Source organism: Ursus americanus, chromosome 21, assembly GCF_024610735.1.
Source record: "Ursus americanus isolate L20-20 chromosome 21, mUrsAme1.1.p, whole genome shotgun sequence".
Classification (NCBI taxonomy): Eukaryota; Metazoa; Chordata; class Mammalia; order Carnivora; family Ursidae; genus Ursus; species Ursus americanus.
The window spans coordinates 54,606,280-54,627,559 of NC_142147.1; the positions used below are offsets into that span (position 1 = coordinate 54,606,280).

Below are 21,280 nucleotides of genomic sequence, written 5' to 3' on the forward strand. Positions count from 1 at the left end.
CCACCGAGCAAGGATCCTGCTTAAGATTCTGTCACTCTGCCTCGGCCCCTCTTCCCCCTTCCCTGCTGGTGCACGCATGCTCGCTCCCTCGCTCTCCCTCCAAACACACACACACACACACACACACACACACACACACACACACACGCAACCGGCCTAAAATAATCCTTAAGGAAAGAGACCTATTTTGCTAAGAACATGCTCCCTCCGGCACGTACATGTTTATTTTCATAAGTAACTGCCACACAGTTTTCCAAACTGAATGTACTTTTTTACTCTCCCATCCACACTACATGAGAATTCTAATTCCTCAATATTTTCACGAAAATTATGTTATTTATGTGATGTTATTCTTTTTCTTTATTTTAGGGATTCTAGAAAATAATGAGCGGTTTCAAATGTAGACTATGAAGTGGTCTTACTTCAGCTGCCCGGGTGACTCAAACGGAAACCGATTCGGAGCAGAAAGCTGAACAGAAATCAAATGGCTGCATTAAAACAATAGCGAGGCTTCACAGTTTAAAATAAGTATCCTCTTCCCTCTCTTCCCCAAACTTCCCCTTCCCCCTTCTTAGCCTTTGTTTTCTGTTTTCAGGACTCCAGTTCCACTCTGAAAACATGAACAGGGCTGGCAGCACAGACACAAATCCTGTTGAAACAGGCCAGATCCTGTATTTCCCTACAACCCCCCCAGCCCCGTCCTCTGGGTGGGCTCGCAGTTCTGGAGGCCCTCACTTTCAGCAGCCTCCTCCGTCTGGTAAAGCTAAAACGCTACCGTTCTTTATCCCCAACTCTGTCTTCAAGTTATATTTTGGCTCTGAAGCACCCAGGTTAGTTTTTGACAACAGAATGAATGTGAAAGGAGAGGAAAACATTTTCCCCATCTGTTCTCAATTCTTCGGCTGGTCTAATAATTAAACTGATGTACGACAGATTGACAAGAGAAAAAATAATTTCTTGATTATGGGAACCTCTGAGATACGAGGCTCAAAGACAAGTGACCGATGCTTCCGTGCCACTGTGACTTCAGAAGAGGGTAAGGATGAAGGATTTCAAAAACAGGGAAGTATACTCACAGGAAAAAGGAAAGAGCAAATGTTTATCAAACAACACTTTGCCACACCAGGCAGGCAACCCTTCATAATATAAAAAGGTAATGTCCTGATATTAGCTAGATTACTCACAGGAGTTCTGCCATCTCATTCACTCTTCATATATAATCAACCTCAGAAAAGAAGGAAATCCTTCCATTTGCAGCAAGAGAATAAACCTAGAGGATCTTTTTTAAGTAACCTAGAAGCCCTGCCAGTGCCCCTTTGCCCAACTTCACAGTCTTTAAATGTTATTAGCATGCACCTTTAGCATGTGTGATTGATAAACCAAACCTCTTTGTGTATCTATAGATCATGCATTGTTTCCTAGGAAGACTTGGATCAGAACCCTCTTGCACAACCCCTCTCCCCAGGGGCACGAATACACAATCTGCAAGACCGTCTCTAGCTGCCACCATGGAGTCTGCAAGCAGCAAGACGTGTTACAGATTACCGGGCTCCTCTTTTACCGATTACTGGCCTCAAGCTCCTTTAAAACTCATTGGACCAGGCTCAAACCCTGCAGTCGGTTTTGGGACAAGACTCCGCCTTCTTCCCAAGGGGCCAGCTTCTTGAGTAAAGCTCATATTAATTTCCAATCAAAACTCGTGTCTTAAGTACTACCTTTTTTGAGCCACCAGCAGCCAAAAATGGAGTTTTCAGTAACAAAACTGTTGTGGGATTGATAAGCCCATCCAGAGGGAACAAATTCTTGAGACGTTTTACAGTTTATTTAAGTAGCAGGGAGACAGGACCCCTGGGCAGAAAGGGCAGCACTTTGGCTACATGAAACTTGTGGTTATATGCTTAGTGTCCAAGGGGGTAGAGTAGATATGCAGGGAGTATTAGATCACAAATATTTCTTCAAATTTCTACTTATAAAACTACTTTCTGGGATGCTTGGGTGGCTCAGTTGGTTAAGCGTCTTCCTTCAGCTCAGGTCATGATCCCAGGGTCCTGGGATTGAGTCCCTCATCAGGCTCCTTGCTCAACAAAGAGCCTGCTTCTCCCTCTGCCTGCTGCTCCCTCTGCTTGTGCTCCTTGTCTCTCTCTCTCTCTGACAAATAAATAAATAAAATCTTTTTTTTAATTACTTTTGCAAAATTTCTCTGGTGCTTATCATTCAGTTCGATATTAACTACAGGTGAGATGTACAGGCAGTCATGAGACCCTTTAAGAAGGTACCAACCAGCACATATTTGATCCTTATCAAAACTATAAAATGCTACAGGTCAGCCTTCTGGGTTAAAGGCGAACATTTTTCTGTTTCTACATTTCATCACTTCACCCCTGAGCAACTATTGTTTCTTAGATCATTAAGGTTGTTGAAGGGTGAAGGACTCATACTCTATAACTTCTTCAAGGTGACAGGGGTTGTAGAGATGTCCTTACCCATGCACTGAAATTGCTCCCTATCTATTCCTACGAGTAACTATTACAGAAGGCCATTGTTGTAGAGTCCAGAGCGACGCTGGGGCGAATTTGTTTGGAATAGTCAGTAGGATCTGTTGGCTGGGTGAAGGATTCAGGAACTGCTTGCACATATCTCAACAACTGGAGAGAACAAAGCGAGAGAGAGAACACATCAGAATATGATTATAATGAAAAACCAGAAGAGCAATGAGAAGACCCTATAGAGTGAGCACAGTCCACCTCTCCATGAGGAATTTAATTAAGGGACAGTGGAGAGAGAAAGATAAATCAAGAGAGAGAGAGATAAATCAAGAAAGAGACTCACCGATAAAGAAAACACCAGTAGTTACCAGAGGGAAGTGGGTGGGGTGAAGGTTAACAGGTTTGGGAATCAACGATCGCACTTGTTGTGATGACTGGGTGATGTATGGAGTTGTTTAACCACCGCATTGCCCAGCCGAAACTAATATAGCACTTTATGTTAACTAACCGGAATTAAAATGAAGAAAAAGTGGTGGCAATCCGTTAAAATACTGATGTATTTTTACAGTAGCAATAGACAGATATACAGAATAATAGCTGACGTGGTTGAAAGGAAGACTCCTTCCCAGATATCAGGAGAGGATAGCTAACTCTTCCCTAAAAGGGCATATGATTGTACATCGACATTTCTTAATAATTACTTCAGGTCTAAAAATTATTGAAATTATGACTCCTAGATCATTATATCAGAACAAGAATGCTTCTTGAATGCTTGTAATCTGTATTTTCAACAAGGATCATACAGTGCATTTGAAATGCATAATTAGTCTGTGTATGATCTTAATATATTTTAATGATAGAATATATTGGTTTTTAACCAATTGTTTTTAAAGATTTTATTTATTTATTTGACAGAAAGACAGCCAGCGAGAGAGGGAACACAAGCAGGGGGAGTGGGAGAGGAAGAAGCAGGCTCCCAGTGGAGGAGCCTGATGCGGGGCTCGATCCCAGAACGCGGGGATCACGCCCTGAGCCGAAGGCAGACGCTTAATGACTGAGCCACCCAGGCGCCCTGGTTTTTAACCAATATTAACCAATATTTAACCAATATTAACCTACCTCACCTTAATTAAGAATGTAGATAACAGATAGTATCTACCACCCATCTGATAACGCTGATGTAATATAACTAGTAATCCATTTTCTCAGTGACCTCAGACTTAAATAACGTGTGGTTGTATTTCCAACAGTTTATCTATTGCATCGGTTTCTCCTCCTCGTAACACCCGGGACTCAACATGGATGTATTATAGATTATACAGGGGGCTGCTGACAGTTGAGGTAAACCCCTCCATGATGGCGCTCCTTGGCATCCTGTTTGTGTAGTCAGTTGGAGTACAGGGGACTTGAACTGACACCGGCCCTTCTCACTAGTGCGTCCCCTAAACAACACTCTGCAGAGTGACACGTTACTATAACTTCTGCTAGGACACCTCAGCCACTGCCCTTGTGAACAACCATCTCCCTCGGCACCCTAGACATTCCCCCTGTGTACTCTGTAGAGAAGATTCCTACACAGTTGACCTAAATCTGTTTCAGTTTCAGTGGCTCAATCTGGACTTACCCAGGAACTCCAAGGCACTCCACCATGGATCCTAATAAAGGACTGAGCCCCATATCATAATGGAGGGGTTCCTTGATGTTTAAATGAAGTGAATATACGCGCATGGCAGTACTGGGTGTGTGACAGATACCCCTTAAGTAGGAGGAAAATATTCCAATATAAGGCAAGGCAAGAGAGAAAGATTACAGGAAGAAGAACTGCATGAATTCTGCTCATGTGAAGAGAGGAACCTGTTTCCAGGTTGCACAACTGACTCTCTGAATACAGAAAAATAAATTCTACTTGTCTTATTTTTTAATGATCTCCAGTTCTTCTTGATTTCTTCAGTTTCATTTCCAGCTACAAATCCATCTGAGTCAGTATTTTGTCTGTGTTGTGGCTAGAGAGTCCTCACTGACCTCTTAATTCAGATTAGACGGCCATGAGGACAATGGGCCACAGTATAAACTCAGACATTCAGCACGAGAGGGATGTAAACATAGGTAACACATGATGATCTACACTCCTAGAAAGAAAGGTAAGACGATTTTTATTTATTTATTTTTAAGATTTTATTTATTTGAGAAAGAAACAGAGCGAGCACAAGCAGGGGGAGTGGCAGAGGCAGAGGGAGAAGCAGGTTCCCAGAGGAGCAGGGAGCCCACCGCAGGCTCGATCCCAGGATCCTGGGATCATGACCTGAGCCAAAGGCAGACACCCAAACAACTGAGCCACCCAGGCGGCCAAGACTATTTTTTAAATGATTTTACTTCTTTATTTCAGAGAGAGAGAGAGACAGAGAGAGAGAGAGAGGGAGAGAGAGAGACAGCACAAGCAGGGAGAGCAACAGAGGGAAAGGGAGAAGCAAGTTATATCACAGGATCCTGGGATCATCATCTGAGCCAAAGGAAGATGCTTAAATGACTGAGCCACCTAGGGGCCCTAAGATAAGGCATTTTAAAAGCACACCTGAAAAACTCTTTATGAAATGTGGGGAGGGAACTGGAGGCAACACCAGGGCAGCTCCTGATGGTGTCATCTGATGAATAAAACGAAAGGCGATGGGGACTTGGCAACCCTGGTGAGTTCCTGGGATCAGGGAATTCCTATTTTTCTTCATGATTTAACTGAAATCTTGGGTGTTCCTGAGAAACGGATGCTGTTGGATGACTGAGATTACTGATCTTCCTCAGGCCTAGATTATTGGCAATGGTTGGTGACAGTACTGGATGATGGAAACACTGTGGACATCGCTTTAAGACATCACACGACAGACTAGATGTTGGAGATGAAGCGTTCTGGACCCTGTAACAGCAGGATCAGCAAGGCATGGGCTGTGGCTGCACAAAGCACTGGTATCCCAGGTGTACTGCCCAGCATAGGTCTGATGCACTGTAGGTCGGTGCTCTTCCAGGGATGGGCCTCAGAGCTGACACGTACCTCCCTCGTTCCTCTTAGCCCGTGATTAGGGTAGTCACGTGCTCTGGGCTCTGTTCTTGTTACTGATTAGTGGGGACACAGGTCAGCACTCAGAGGCAGTGACTATCTCTGCGTCACATGACCCACCCAATTTTTGGCCAGAAATCCCCATGGTCTTTCACAGCTATTGCTGTTCTTACGCTCACCCTATCTGGAGTAGAACTGGGATTTCTTTCTTTCTTTCTTTCTTTCTTTTTTTTAAGATTTTTTATTTATTTATTTGACAGAGAGACAGCCAGCGAGAGAGGGAACACAGCAGGGGAGTGGGAGAGGAAGAAGCAGGCTCCCAGCGGAGGAGCCCGATGTGGGACTCGATCCCAGAATGCCGGGATCACGCCCTGAGCCGAAGGCAGAGGCTTAACGACTGCGCCACCCAGGCGCCCCAGAACTGGGATTTCTATCAGTTGTGGAATCCACTGCAAAGAAGTGGGTAGCAGGTTACTCCCATTTAACATTATTACAAGTGAAATATAATACTCCATTTCATTTTGTAGCTGTGCACTTGTCTTCAGCTATACCAAGAAAGGGTAATACTTACAGAAAATAAGCTGTATAGTTTGTTTTAGGTACACAATGAATTTGTAGGAAGCCCGTGTCTGATAAGATGACTGAGACATCACATGGGGTACCCTCTTTTTCCTCATTTTTACTCTGGTATGATCTGTATGAAGCCCTGTGCCCCTCTTTCATCTCTCGTGGCCCTGAAATTGTTGCCCCACCACTAGGTACCAAACCCTGTTTCATAATTAAGAAGGAGTAAGAAAAAATCTGACAGCACATAGGGATTTTGATTGGAAGTTATTTCTTCTTCATTCAGGACAGTCCTGCCTCCACAGGCACTTCTCCATCTCACTGACCAGAGCTCTCTCAGATGGCGTTCTAAGCAACACTGTATGTGGAGCACAAGTGGACCCCAAGAATGTCACTAAAAATGGGCACTTTAACCTGCACTGTGTCACCGCATCTGGCACAGTGCATCGCCCTTTTCAGTATAACAAGGTGTTATGAAAATCTCTCAAATTTAGAAAATGCTCAACCCAGATGCACAAGAATTTTATCATATGTGCAAACAGAATGCGTCTTTTGAGGTAGGCAGGTACAGATGTTCAACAATGCACATACGTTATTTAGGAGTTTAGGGAAAAATTGTTGGGGAGGAATAATATTCCTTTACCATTCAAGATTATTTTACCTGGACTACGTGTCAAATTGACAGAGACAGATTACAGCAGAAAACAATCCCAAAGTCTAGTTGCATGCACCCAAAACCCAATAATGAAAGTGAGGCCCATAAAAATAACTAATGTAGATAGTTTTTATGATTTTTTTTAGGAAAAAGAAGAGACAATACATCTGTGAGAATTTGACAGCATAAAGAAAACTCCTGTTTGGGCCTTGAATTAGCATGGAATTCTGAGTGGAATTAAGGCAGTGGTAGTAAAGTAGTGAAAAGTAGCAAGTTTGTTCATGGAAACTTCTCAGCTCCTAATTCCCTATCCGTGAAGATAAGAATACCTCTTTCTCTCTCTGTGCAGCAAAGTTATCCATTACATGGGAGATTGATTTCCTGCTTTCTGGACACAAATGGGGGTTGGAGTGTTCTTTTTTTGCATTGGCTGTTCCCTAAGTAGCTTTTATTTCAAAATAATCAATCTGGCAAATGGGGCACATTTTAGGGCAGCCTGCCATTGTCCCCGACACAAACTCAGGAAGATGACCTGTCAATCCACCGTAGCGGGGAGATCAGAAGCCTAGAACCCTCACCGTCCACAGCCCCACCCAGATCCACCTTCTTCCAAAGATTTTCCGGGTCTGTCCCCTCTCTGGGCTCCCCCCTCACTGAATAGTTGGAAGATCAAAATTTTCTTTGGCTGCTTATTCCCAGTCCCAATGGTAGGTGCTCACTTTTTGCTGAAACCCAAGAGCAGATTCGTGGGAGTAGAGAACTGCAGGTTTGGGTGCCTAAATGTCTGTCTTTGTCACTAAAGTCAGTGCTTCTTGTGCATATGCGTTCAGGACCTTTTTTTCATTCATGAACATCCAGTTGTTCCTGAAGGTTAAAACAGTAAATATCCACATAAATGGTGAAATCCAAACCTGGTTTCACCTCATGGTGGGTGTTGAGCCAAAAACACCACCAAGTCAAAAATAAGAAAAAGACAGGTTTCAGTTGTATCAAGTAAAGAGAACACCAGGAACATTTCCTGCATCTAGCTCCCTAAGCAACAAAACTGGGTGAGTTTTAAGCTAAGGGCACATGCATATTCATCAAGGGGCCTGGAAAAGGACATTTCAGAATGAAATCCATAAAAAGTCATCCTAAATTGACAGAATCCAAGTCCCAGTTGATTGAAGTCAAAGCACCAGTAATTGTGGGCATCATCAGTTCTCTGGCTCCTTTATTCTGTTATTTGTGTGCTCAAAGGGGTTTAATTCCCACAACAGCCACTAGAGAATCTCTGTTAAGACAACCTTTACTTTGGAAAAAAAAAAAAAAGATAATCTTTACTTTGGAAACAGCAATGGGAGTTTTATCATAGATTAATTGTCTCTGATATGGTTAGACTATCCCCTCGGCTTGTGGTGGTTGTTTGTATTTACAGTCTTTTGCTGCCTTAAAACCATTAACTATTATTAACTATTAATAACTATTATTATTAATCAGGAAAAACAGTATCAAATTAGGGACATATAGGCTATGGCAAAATGATAGGCAAGTCTAGGGAACAAAGAGGAGGGATGCTTTTCTGAGGAGAGAAGAGGGAAGTTGAGAACTCTGTTATATACTAAAAGTTCTTTGGAGTAAAATGGTAGTTTGAACCACAGTGGTTTTTCAGTGGTTGAGCTATTGCCTGGGAAGGATTAAGAAAAGCATTTCTTCCTCTGTCTGGAATAGTATAGTCTATCTCCAAGGTAAAGTCTGTAATGTCAACACCTTTCCTTCCTGTTGGATCTGCCAATGACTATGAGTCATGGGGCTTGAGAGCGCCCCCTGCTGAAACCTCCTGACTCCATTTTAGTGAGGCTTTACCATTTGACCAACATCGCAAAATTTCCTTCACTGGCAGCTGCTGGTAACAAAACTTCTAATCTTCACTTTGATAATTTCACTTTTTTTTTTTTTTTTAGATTCCATGTGATTTCATACAATCTTTTTTTTCCATGTGTGTCTTATTTAATTCAACAAAATATCATACGGATTTTATGGGCTAAACACAAGCTACCCCATGATGGGACACTTTGGCAGAAAGATTGAGTTAAAAAGCAATCAAAATCCAGCAGATTCAGGAAAATTTTTTCTACTCCCCTCACTGACTAAAAAGAATTTAGATAGAGAAGCTGCCCCAGGATGAGAGCTATCAACATACATAAGTACATTATGAAATATACTAGGTAAGAGAAACAGGAAGGAACCTAACAAGACCTGTTTGAGCCAAATTCTCTATGTCCTTTTTTTTTTTTTTTTTTTGAGTGGCCCAAAGAATATTTGTTTACCAAATATTTCCTCTTCTTCTTCTTGTGAATCATATCTCTTCCCCTGGCATTCCCAGACTTCTACCTTGTTCTTCCTTTTCTTATTCTGCTTTTCTCCTCAAAGACATATATACCTTACTTTGTCAGTCTTTGAAACTTCCACATCTGTGTGGAGTCTTCATACATATTGTTTAAATTTTATTTTCTCCTCTTTATCTCATGACAATTTGATTTGTAGTCAACAATGAGAACTTCCTCTTATGTTCATTTTTGTATATTCCTCCAATCTATACTTAGCTCCTGTTTTATACACTTAATGTTAAGGAAGAAAAAGAAACAGAAAGGCTGGGCCCAGCATCTACATTCTCAGGGAAAATAGGGGACATCTAGTACCAACCCCTCAAGTATTACGAGGATTAACTCACCTACAAATTCCTGAGGTCCCAGCACAGCATCATGGATCCTATGTGTGTGCACAGAATAAAAGCTCAGTACACACCGCATTAATAATGTATCTGTTATTTCATAAATATAGACTTTCCAGGCTAGAACTACTCCAAGCTCTGTTAGCTATATAAGTCTAACTCACTCACCTATGCTCTGTAACTTAAGGCTTGACTAATTGTAGGTTCTTGAGATCAACAGACCTCTGAGGTGAGAGACACAAGGAACCTGATGTTTCTAGAAGATCAAGATTGACCATGGTAGGAAGTGGCCTCCCCGGATGCCAGCAAGTCTCCTTGAGATCATAATAAGAATAATGAAGCACTGTTCCCCCTGCATGTCAATGCTCACTGTTCCTGTATGCCTCCCCCTTAAACACTTCCTGCTGTGAGTTTGTAGATTGTCTTTGGACATGAATCCACCACGTTCCCCATCTGCCAACCTCCTGAACAAAGCAAATTTTCCTCTCCAACTGTGAAAATTAGTAATGGGATATCTCGCTAAAATGGAGTCAGAGGTTTCTGGCAGAAAGAGCTCTCTTGACCTACCACCGGAAGTCAGTTGCAGACCCAACAGAAAGAGAGGCACTTGGTCTTACATGGACTTGATCTTGCTGCAGGATACTATTCTACTCCAGCCGAAGGAAGAGACACCTTCCGTAGGTATAAAAAATGCTTTCCCTCCACAAGGGCATTTATATATAAATGGACTGACTTAAACAGAAGTAATTTAGAATCCATAACTGGATTCTTTGATCTTTCCAAAGTTACTTTTATCAAAGATGAGGTGGACAAACATAGTTCTAAAATTGACAAAACTGAATGGGATTCCTATTTTAATTGGTATTTGGATGGTTTGCCTCATACCAACCTATAGTTTTTCAACTGAATAAGGTTAGCAAACAATTTCATGCACAGAAAAGGGCTTCTGAGGCCTATTCTTCCTCCCCCTGACATTCTTTGTCAACAGTCGCTAGGAAGCCACGCTGCGCTCAGGCCCCACTTCCAAAACCATCTTCCTCTGTTCTCTCCCTTCTTCATCTTCACTCTCATTCTACCCTTTTGTTGCCCCTTCCTTTTCCTCTGAAGTTCCCTCTACTACCTCCTCTCCTGAACCTATTAAAATCTGCCCCCTTAAAGTTAAGTCTTCTGAAGATCTAAGTGGTAACAAGGTTTATGTTCCCTGGAATAAGGGTAAACTTTGAGCAATAAAGAGTTCCCTAAATTGACTGAGGATCTCCACAGGTTTGCTGAAGAATTTAACATATTGACTCAAAGTTCCCAAGCTGGTTTTTCAGATTTATATCAATTGGTCAACATGCTTGTGGTGAGGGCCAGGCCAAACATTAGATGAAACTAGCCCAATGGAAACATTGTGAACAGGATCTAAAGAAACACACCGCTAACTCTGGGCAAGATGCTAGAAAACTTGATAGAAGACACCAACAGTCAATTATATTGGCTTATCTGAATCCAGTGGATCAGCACAAAATTCAGATTTGTGCACAAGAGGCTGATGAATCCCTTCATAAGGATTAGAATCAACTCCAATTTGTCTTTACAGATGGATTCTGTCAGGGTACCTGGGTGGCTCAGGTGACTGAGTGTCCAATTCTTGATTTTGCTCAGGTCATAATCTCAGGGTTGTGAGACTGAGCCCTACTTCAGGCTCCAGGCTCAGCACAGAGTCTGCTTGAGATTCTCTCTCTCCTCCCTCTGCCCATACCCCTGCTCCCACTCTAAATAAATAAAGTAAATAAATAAGTAAATAAATAAATAAATATCTTTAAACATGGATTCTGTCAACAACCTGAATGGTCCTGGAAGTAGATTCTCCCCTAGAGACTGCAGAGAAAATCCCATGCCTCATGAAACCTTGATTTTGACATTATAGGACCCTGAACAGAAAACCTGGAAAGCCCACTGAAATTCAAATATATATTCAGCAGAGTGTTCTTTTTTGGCTCCTAAATGTGTGGAAATTTGTTATAGCAGAGATAGAAAACATCTACACATAGTACAACATTAAGTATTTCGTATGTTCATGTTGTATAATTTTTATTTTACAATTAAAGTAAAAATCCACATTTATTGCCCCCAGTAACAGTATGATCTTCAGTCATAACAACTCATCAGTTTGAGGTGTATCCTCTTTCTTGTGCAATTACACAGTGTACGTGAAGTTCCATTTGAAATTGTATAACATACAAACTATTTTGCACTTGCTTTAATGTTTGCATAAACATTGTCATATCAAAATTACTCTCAATAAAACTGCTTTCCTTAACCAATGCTATATGGAGGTGGTGTCTTCACAGCAGTAGAAATGGATTTATTGCATTTCTGAAACATATCCCGCTGTAATTGTAACATGCTTGTTGAAACACCTCCTTGTTTACACACAAATGTATCTGTCTCCTGTTATCACACACATCATGAAATGTGGATCTTTGATTTGCACACATGTAACTTACTGGGTGGGTCTGGGACATGACACTGCTGCACCATCATGACTGTGTGTTCTTACAATGAGTGGACAACTATTGAACTACCCTTGCAAATCGATTAAAACATACACACCCCCACACACACAAACACACAAAAACACATATCCTACCAACTGTGTTTCCACTGTTAAAAATCAAACAGGGAAGCCATAGACTCAGGTGGCTTTAATGTCTCGATAACCTCTGTAAGCAAACCACAACTTAATTCACAGTCAATGCACCGGAAAGGAAGAAAATGAACTTAAGAACAAACTGTTACAATCAACTAGGCCTTCCAAAAAGAAGGCAACTGCTTAGGGTATATCCAATCAAATACTGTCCTTCCACAACCTCTCTATAAAAAACTCATTGCTACCTTCTACAGGTGGAGCAAGACCACTCGAAAAGACAAGCCTACCAGTCAAATTTACTCTGGAAAATTTGAATGTACATCACTTCATCTCTAAAGATCACACAGTACCACTTTCATTTTGACCAGTTTCTCAAGCGGCCTAAACTCCTTACCCATGCTGCAAGTGGGCAGTGCGACAGGTTTCCCCGCCCCCGCTCACTTTTGCACATGCGCACAAAACACCAATGCGATTCTGCCTTCACTTCCCCAGACTTTGCCCTTGGTAATGGCTTCCCACAGCCCCTGCGCAAATAGAGATGCCCAACAAGTGCTGCGCATGCGCACAGAGGACTTGGGGCGCACACAGCTGAGCCCAAACCTGCAGTCATGTGTTCCTCCCTTCACCAGCCGGGGTTTCCAGAGCACCACATCTGAATATCATCTCAACCAAGCTCACACGCCTGAGTTCGCGGTTCAGGCGAGCTAGGACCAGAGTCTATGTTCAGAGAGTCCTCACTCTGACCAACGTTGTTATTGCACCCAGAGTTTTTGCTGTCCTTTCCCGTTTCTGCCTTTCCTATTGCCAAAACGTCACACATGTGCACACGGAAAACAGAGGTGAACCGCTCAAGGTCCTGAGTATGTCATCTGCCACAGTGCAGAGGATCCCAGAATATATGGAGATCAGGGGCTGGACATCCGGGATCACGCTGTGCAATATCCACGCTTATGGCCTCTGTCAATCCCACATCTCCAGCGGATCTTCTGATGCCCCCGGATTCCTGTTTCCTATTTCGGACCTAACATTGTGGGCACAGAGCTCAGGTGCCCAGAAATTACATCGATAACAGTCCCTCGGCCTAAATGGGTATTACAGAGGGGCTAACAGAGCACTGTCTGTTCAGAGTCTGTGGAAAATAACCTCAGACCACGAAACTGCCCTCCACGGCTCCACCGCCAGTCCCTGTGCCTCCCTTCTCAGAAGAGCTCAGAGAACAGAGTTCCTGGCAGCTCCATCTGGGTGGCCCAACCTGGCATTCACACTTTCCTTGAGGCTCAGACTCGGATAAAGCAGAGCAAAAGACTTAAAATTTGGGGAGGCAGTTTCACCTTTCTGGTTAAAACACTGCTTCCAAGGTAACACATAGCATCCAACCTTCCATTCCTGGAATGTCCACTGATAGTCCACACATTAAAGTTAACCAAATACATCCATCCAAATGACGGACCCATCACATGTCTCTCAGAGCCTTAGTACCCTTCCTATCTCCCAGTCTGCTCTCTATATTTGTGCGATCACATCCAACATTATTTTTAAGATTAATGATATTGAAAAAGAAGAGAAAGAAATCTCTACTCCCAAGAAGGCACACCCAGCATCCAAATCCTCCCGGAAAAAATGATCCTAGAGTACCCAATTCCCAGTTCAGCACGATTAACATGCATAACGTATGCAAGATTCCCAGCAGTGTCCTGGACACACAGCGTCGTTTATACTCATGAACATTCCTTTCATGAATGAGCACATGCCATTTATCCAAAACAGCCTTGCTCAGACAACATCACCTTATCTAGTCCCTCCCTAACTTGTATGGGATGAGCAGAGAATGTCATCATTGCAGAAGCTGTTAGTAGTCATCACTGGGAAAGGCAGTATTTGTGTGGAGAAAGGACAGTTTGGTATAAGGGACTCAGATGCGCTCTTGTGCTTTCTTTAACATAATATTACTGGTAATGAAGTCTAGGGAGAGCAATCTCAATGATTATTAAAAATACACATTAATGGACTTCATCCACACCTAGGGAGTCATGATACCACAGCATGGGGCCCCAGTGTCTGTTTTTAATGGGAACCTCAAATGGTTTGTATATACATGAAATTTTGACAACGTTTGAAAAGTAGTTCTCAGCCATGAGTTCACATTGGGATCTCCTATGTAGGTTTGAGAACTACCATGTCCAGTGTCGCAACCACAAAGATTCTGTCACTTAGTCCTTGATAGGGCCTAGCGTCAATTAGGTCTTAATGAACGGGCCCAACATATTCCACTGTGAGGCCATTGTAAACACTGAAGCTCCCAGGTACATTTCTGAGGACAGAGCACAGAGTCTGATCAATGGGGAAATCTCCATGGGGAAGGCTACTCTGGATAAGATTTGAGAGGGGAGGGTCAGTCTACCCCACATTCCTGATGTTGTAAGAGAATCTCTGCATGTCTCCAGGAGACAAATGCACCCAATAATGGGAAAGCAGTAAATCACACTGGGGCCTCCACTTAGAAACTCCCTGTGTGTGCAGATTTTCCCATGCCCCCAAAAGCAATGGAATAGTAATCGGATCACATAGACCCACAGTGGCCCTGGGGAGGCTTTTGGAATTCACCGTGAATGCCATGGAAGACGCTAGAACAGAAGGTAAGTCCTTAGAGGATGTAGGGCCATGTGAAGAGTGAGACAGGAGATGTCCCTCTGTGACCACCACAGAATTAAACCTAGGCTTCCAGAATCATTCCATTCAAGCAGAGCAGCCCAAATCACATTTTAAGGTCAAGTTTTCTCCTTTGACCTTTGGTCCTCACCTCTGTCATCTGCTTCATTCATTCCCACCTACCTGGGCATGTGGCTACCGTCTCCTTTCTCTTCCTGTGCTGGGGCTCTTTACTTTTCCACAGAAGTTGACCAGATCCAGACTACAGACAGCAAGACCTATTGACAAGAAAGAGAAGCATGACTCCTGCTGGAGAATCTACAATTTCAAATCCAGCACAACGCTCGGTAGAGAAGAGAACACATTACAGAAGCATACAGAAAATTACTTCTCCAAACACTGTTTCCTGATGGCCTCTTTATTGTATTTAGGGAGCATTTTCAATGTTCAGCTCCTTAACTCCACTTCCAACTACTGCTGAATCAGAAATCAGAAATAAGGAATAGATATTTGATTTTAAGATGTGGGCAACAATATTTTATGCCAGTTAGTTTCTAGAACTATCACTAACCTAGAGTGAAGTTTACAGATAACCTCAGGGAATGGTAACGCTGAAATCAAGACAAAACATCATGAATATTTTCTTCCTTACACCAACAAATGTTATCATTTCAAGGAAATAACTAGGCATTTGTGCTGAATTACACTATAGAATTTTAAGACACTTGAATATACAGTAATTACACAGTACTTGTTTCATTCTGCTGAAAATAAAAAAGTAATAAAGGAGAGCATATCTGTGACACTATGCAGAATTAAATGGAAACTCATGAAACCAAAGGCCATTTAGTACCTTTATTTGCAAAGGCCAAGATCTCCTGTAAAGAAAGGTGAAAGGTGAATACCCGCATTTTCCGAGGGAATCTAGCACAGAGACCCTGAATCAAGTGAGCAAAGTAACATTAAATGTAACAAAGACAAATTGGTATCAGTGGCCTGATGCACATAGGACTCCTCACTGTTGTGATAAAGTTTACAAAACAAACAAATCATATTATGACTCCAATCAGGAAAATATAGCAGTTTTATGAAATTTCAAGCCAGAGGTAGCTCCCATATCCTGCAATCTTTAATGTACTTCAAATAGTAAGTCTTTCGTTGAAGCAATCTAGACAGCAAGGCTTTTTCAGAACATTGACTTATTCGGGACCTGATAGCCATCTGGATTGTCTGTTCATTTTCGTTCAGTTTATATAGACTCAGGCCACACCCAGACAGAATCTAAATATTACATATTTCCTCCTTCTTTGGGATTCCAAAATCCGACAAATCCCCAGTGAGGATCATGGGTATCAACACATCCCCATGTTGATCTGTCACAGGGGGAACATTTCCCATAGTTGCATGTCATGAGTTCATGGTAGGAATTCTTCATGCTGCATAGAAAGCCCAGTTGGAGAGAATGGAGATGGCCCCAGGGATGTAAGAGGGGAATATCCTAAAGGGCTGACTTGACTCTCATTAAAAGGATAAGTAGTCCAAAACATATTTGCTAGGCAGGACCACCAGAAGTAGAGAAGTGAATGTTTGCAAGTTCTAAATAGATGGGCTTTCCGTAAGAAATGAGGACACTGCCCCTGAGCTAATCAAGACAAGATTTACCTGAGAAGCAGCCATTTCTTCCTCTCCGTTCTGTCCTAGGTTTCTTTCTCGGGTGAGATTATGTAAAGAAATCACACCTGTATGCCTTTAAAGACCTCAGCACAGCCTCGTCACCTGCTATCATCAGCTCAGAGGCAGAAGGATCTCGAAATGCACAAAAGGCCACCCGCTCCTTTGTCACAGGAAAGGTTCAGAAAAACGAGTTCCTACGTGGACATTTGCGTGTGAGTTTCTCCTTCCTGGTTTCAGATGTCCTCCCCTCCCAGACAGCGACAAATCCTGCCACAGGTAACGTGGGCTGCACTACCTGCTCCATCCAACTCCAGATCAGTCTGTTATCTTCTCTTCAAATGAAAGCCGGAGTCAGTTCTCACAAATATACCTTCGAATCCTTGTGCTTCACCCTGGTCTACCTGAGAAGCACCTGGAGCACAGAGGTAAAGCAGCACTGATGCTCTCGCCCTGACCAATAGACAGACTCTGGCAGAAGACAGAGGTGATGGTGGTTCTGAAAACTCACCCTGGGCTCTTTACTGTAAACCCAGGCTGATAAGCAATGATGTGCTTTCAAGTTTGAACGTGCACAGAAATCATTTGGTGTCCAGGTTCCATAGAAGAAATGGTGATTCTGCAGGTTTGTAACGGGGTCTGAGAATTGGTATCTGTCATGAGTTCCTTCTTAGTGGGGACATTGCTCCTGGAGACCCACGGTTAGTGTCTACACTAGAGAATGCAGGCACAGCGCACCTGAGCCCCCCACACCCTCCATCTTATGTCAACACAAACAACTCCTGGTGAGTTCCCAGGAAAGAGTTTACTATTTACTTTTCGCTGTTGTGAGTTTATTGTTGGTCCCAGCAAAGACCACCATCAGCACCCCGAAGGACCACATGCTTTCATAGCACTTATACAGAAAAAAAAAAAGTCTACAGAGAGAAGGCTACTGAATGCACTAATGTCGAAGTAAGTCTCTATTCGGAAGACAATGTGTATACGTTGATTACTGCAATGTTGATTGAGCACTAATTTTCTTTTTCAAGATTTTATTTATTTGACAGAGAGAGAGACAGCCAGCAAGAGAGGGAACACAAGCAGGGGGGGTGGGAGAGGAAAAAGTAGGCTCCCAGCAGAGCAGGGAGCCCGATGCTGGGCTCGATCCCAGGACTCTGGGATCACTCCCTGAGCCGAAGGCAGACGCTTAACGACTGAGCCACCCAGGCGCGTGGAGCACTAATTTTCTGTTCACAAGGAAGTTATGGTGCACCGTGTTGCACATATGATGCGATTTCACCCCCATAATACCCTGCGAGCTGGGCACTAGGTGTCCTATAATAACCATTAAGATGTACATACTGGGCCCCACCTATCTGCCTTGCCTCTTGTCTCCCTACAGATTTTTTTTTTTAAAGATTTTCTTTATTCATTTGACAGACAGACAGACAGACAGCGAGAGAGGGAACACAAGCAGGGGGAGTGGGAGAGGAAGAAGCAGGCTCCAGCAGAGCAGGGAGCCCGATGCAGGGCTGGATCCCAGGACCCTGGGATCATGCCCTGAGCCGAAGGCAGACGCTTAACAACTGAGCCCCGATGTCTGCCTATGGATTAAAAAAAAAAAAAAGTTGTGGCTCTCTGCTCCTCCTCAATCAACAGACGGCCGTGTTTTCTGGTAGTGCCAGCCACATCCCCAAGACACAATGTTGAAGGTCAGAGTAAACAGATGTGACCAATTGAGCACCTGGTCACCAGGACTGTTACGTAACTCTAGCAACGTGGATATTGTTGCCATCAATAACTCATTTATTGAGCTCAAGTACATGGGCTACATTTTCCAGTATGATTCCATCCGTGGCAAATTTCACAGCATAGTCAAGGCTGAGAATGGGAAACATGTCATCAATGGAAACCCCATTTCCATCTTCCAGGAGTGAGGTCCCACCATCAAATGGGGTGATGCTGGTGCTGAATATGTTGTTGAGTTCACTGGGGTCTTCACCACCATGGAGATGGCTGGGGTTTACTTGAATGGTGGGCCTAGGTGGGTCATCATCTCTGCCCCTCCTGGTGATGCCCCCATGTTTGTTATAGGCATGAAACATGAGAAATATGACAACTCCCTCAAGATTGTCAGCAATGCCTCCTGCACCACCAACTGGCCCTTCTGGTAAAGGTCATCCGTGACAACTCTGGCATCAGGAAGGGACTCATGACCACAGGTCAGGCTATCACTGCCACCGATGACGATGGACAGCCTCTCTGGGAAACTGTGACATGATGGCTGATGGGTTGCCCAGTACATTATCCCTGGTTCTACCAGCACTGCAAGGACATCCCTGAGATGAATGGGAAACTCACTGGCATGGCCTTCTGTGTCCCCGCCCCCAGTGTGTCAGTCATGTTTCTGACCTGCCACCAGGAGAAAGCTGCCAAATATGATGACATCAAGAAGGTGGTGAAGCAGGCATTGGATGGGCCTCTCAAAGGCATCCTCAGCTACACTGAGGGCCAGGTTGTCTCCTGCAACTTTCACAGGGACACCCACTCTTCTACCTTCGATTCTGGGGCTGGCATTGCTCTCGGTGACCAGTTTGTGAAGCTCACTTCCTGGTATGATAATGAATTTGGCTACAGACTGTAGCCAAATCTTATGGTCCATACGGCCTCCAAGGACTAAGAGCCCCCTAGACTACCAGCCGAAGCACAAGCAAGAGGAAGAGAGAGGCCCTCAGCTTCTGGGGAGTCCTTGCCCCAAGTCATCCCCCAAGACACTGAGAATCTCCTGACCTCCAGTTACCATCCCAGACTCCCTGAAGAAGGGGAGGGACTGGGGGAGCCCTATCTTATCATATACCAGAATTAAGTATACTGTACCCCGGGGCGCCTGGGTGGCACAGCGGTTAAGCGTCTGCCTTCGGCTCAGGGCGTGATCCCGGCGTTACAGGATCGAGCCCCACATCAGGCTCTTCCGCTATGAGCCTGCTTCTTTCTCTCCCACTCCCCCTGCTTGTGTTCCCTCTCTCGCTGGCTGTCTCTATCTCTGTCGAATAAATAAATAAAATCTTTAAAAAAAAAAAAGTATACTGTACCCGGGCGGGGGGGGGGGTGGGAAATAAAGTTTGTATATGGTAGGAGCGAAATATGGATGAATGGAAAAATACAGAAGGGAAAGATAGATTAGTAGTTCAGAGAGTTTTCACTCTTGTGTTTACATTTTTTTTAACAGGATAGAAAATGTTTGACTTTATACATAAATGCCAGTTTTCCTGTACTTTATCCATACTCCTCAGCAATGTAGGATCATTTTAATTCGTCCACATTGGTGTTAACAGTTTTAGTTTTTTCCTCAAATTCAGTCATTCTAGCAAATAGGAAGTACCATCTCCCTGTAGTTTTACTGCTTTCTAGGAGGAATAAAGAAAATATGACATATATGCATTATATAGTATTAAGATATAAAATACATATATCATAGATTATGTATCATAAATAATACATGATATATATATGCAACATTCAGTCTTAAAAAAAGAAGATGTCCTTCCATTTCAGACAAAGTAGGTGAGCCTGGAGGATTTTACTGTAAGTGGAATAAGCCACACAAAATGGCAAATGCTAACTTATCTCAATTATATCTGGAATCTAATAAAGTTGAACTCCTAAAAGCAGAGTAAAACCACGATTGCAGGACATGGCTGAGGGCGAAGTGGGAGATGTTGGTCAAATGGCTCAAAATTTTAGTTATGCAAGATGAATAAATTCTGGAGATGTAAAGTACAGCATGGTGACTACAGATAATTCCATGTCTATTATTATACTTGATATTTCCTAAGAGAATGTATCTTCAATGTTCTCAACAAAAATTAATTTAAAAATCAGAAATACAAAACCCTAACACTATGAGGTCATGGGCGTGTTAATTAGCTAGATTGCTTTAATCGTGTCATAACATACACATTTTAATCATGTCATAATGTATACATATATTTATGTTTTGTTACTTGAGCAACTACTGAAATCTGCAGGAATGGAAAAGAGGATTCTGGGTGAAAGGATGGTAAAGCACATGATTTAATGATAAACAGAAATGAAGGCACTAAAATATACAGTCCTTCGGCTCCCTTGATCGGATTCTGGGTTTTGGGAATTGTGAGCACCAGCCCTGGAGAGACGAAAGGAACACCCCGTCAGAATGTGATCCCTCGAATCTGTCCTGGGAAGGGAGGAGATCCAGAGCCAGGCCAGACCTGCACACAGCCTCAGAAGGGGGTGGATCTGGTTTGGGCAAGGGGGGGAGCTGGCTGCTTCTGGGGTACTTCTAGGCTTGTCATTCTTAAGCCTTCCTAAAGAAATCAACACCCAGAATTCATAGTGTTTTAATCTATTTAGTCTCTCTCCTATTTCAGAAAATAAAATTTAAAAATGCAATTTAACATTAACACTTAGCATTTTCAGGGGCAATTACAACAGAAAACTTTCTTAACAAGAATGCAAAATAAGTGCTACTACTACTAAAGACTCTTTGGTCCATGGATGACCCATCAAAGGTGACACCAGAACTCACACCACAACAGAGAGAGGGAACTGGCCCAACTGAAGCAAAGTCCCCTGTAAACCACCTCTTCCTCACATTGACTCCACAATCCTGAATTCAACAATGAACCCATCTGCTCTCACCTAAAAGTTCCTGGATGGTAGGCATCATGACTCTTCATCTGTTTCTTTAATGACCAGATGCCACGGAAACAATCCGTTTATCTGTTGGCATCTCTACACCTGCTCAGTGTTCTTTAACCATGGGAGGGACTGCCACCTGGGTACCAAGATGATTTCTTCTATGGAGGGAGGACAGGACCCTGGATGACTCACTCCT

The 21,280-nt window shown here is 43.1% G+C and overlaps 1 protein-coding gene and 1 pseudogene across 1 annotated transcript in view; one reads left to right on the plus strand and one right to left on the minus strand.

Moving 5' to 3' along the window:
* LOC123787007 (uncharacterized) overlaps nucleotides 1-15,029 on the minus strand; it is a 41,831-nt gene extending 26,802 nt beyond the window's left edge. Inside the window, exon 1 of the mRNA XM_045789439.2 lies at nucleotides 14,935-15,029. The gene's annotated coding sequence lies outside the window, so the exon portion shown is untranslated. The remainder of the gene's footprint in view (nucleotides 1-14,934) is intronic.
* A 3,198-nt stretch (nucleotides 15,030-18,227) lies between these two features.
* On the plus strand, nucleotides 18,228-19,048 carry LOC123787010 (glyceraldehyde-3-phosphate dehydrogenase pseudogene; annotated as a pseudogene).
* The last annotated feature ends 2,232 nt before the right edge of the window (nucleotides 19,049-21,280 follow it).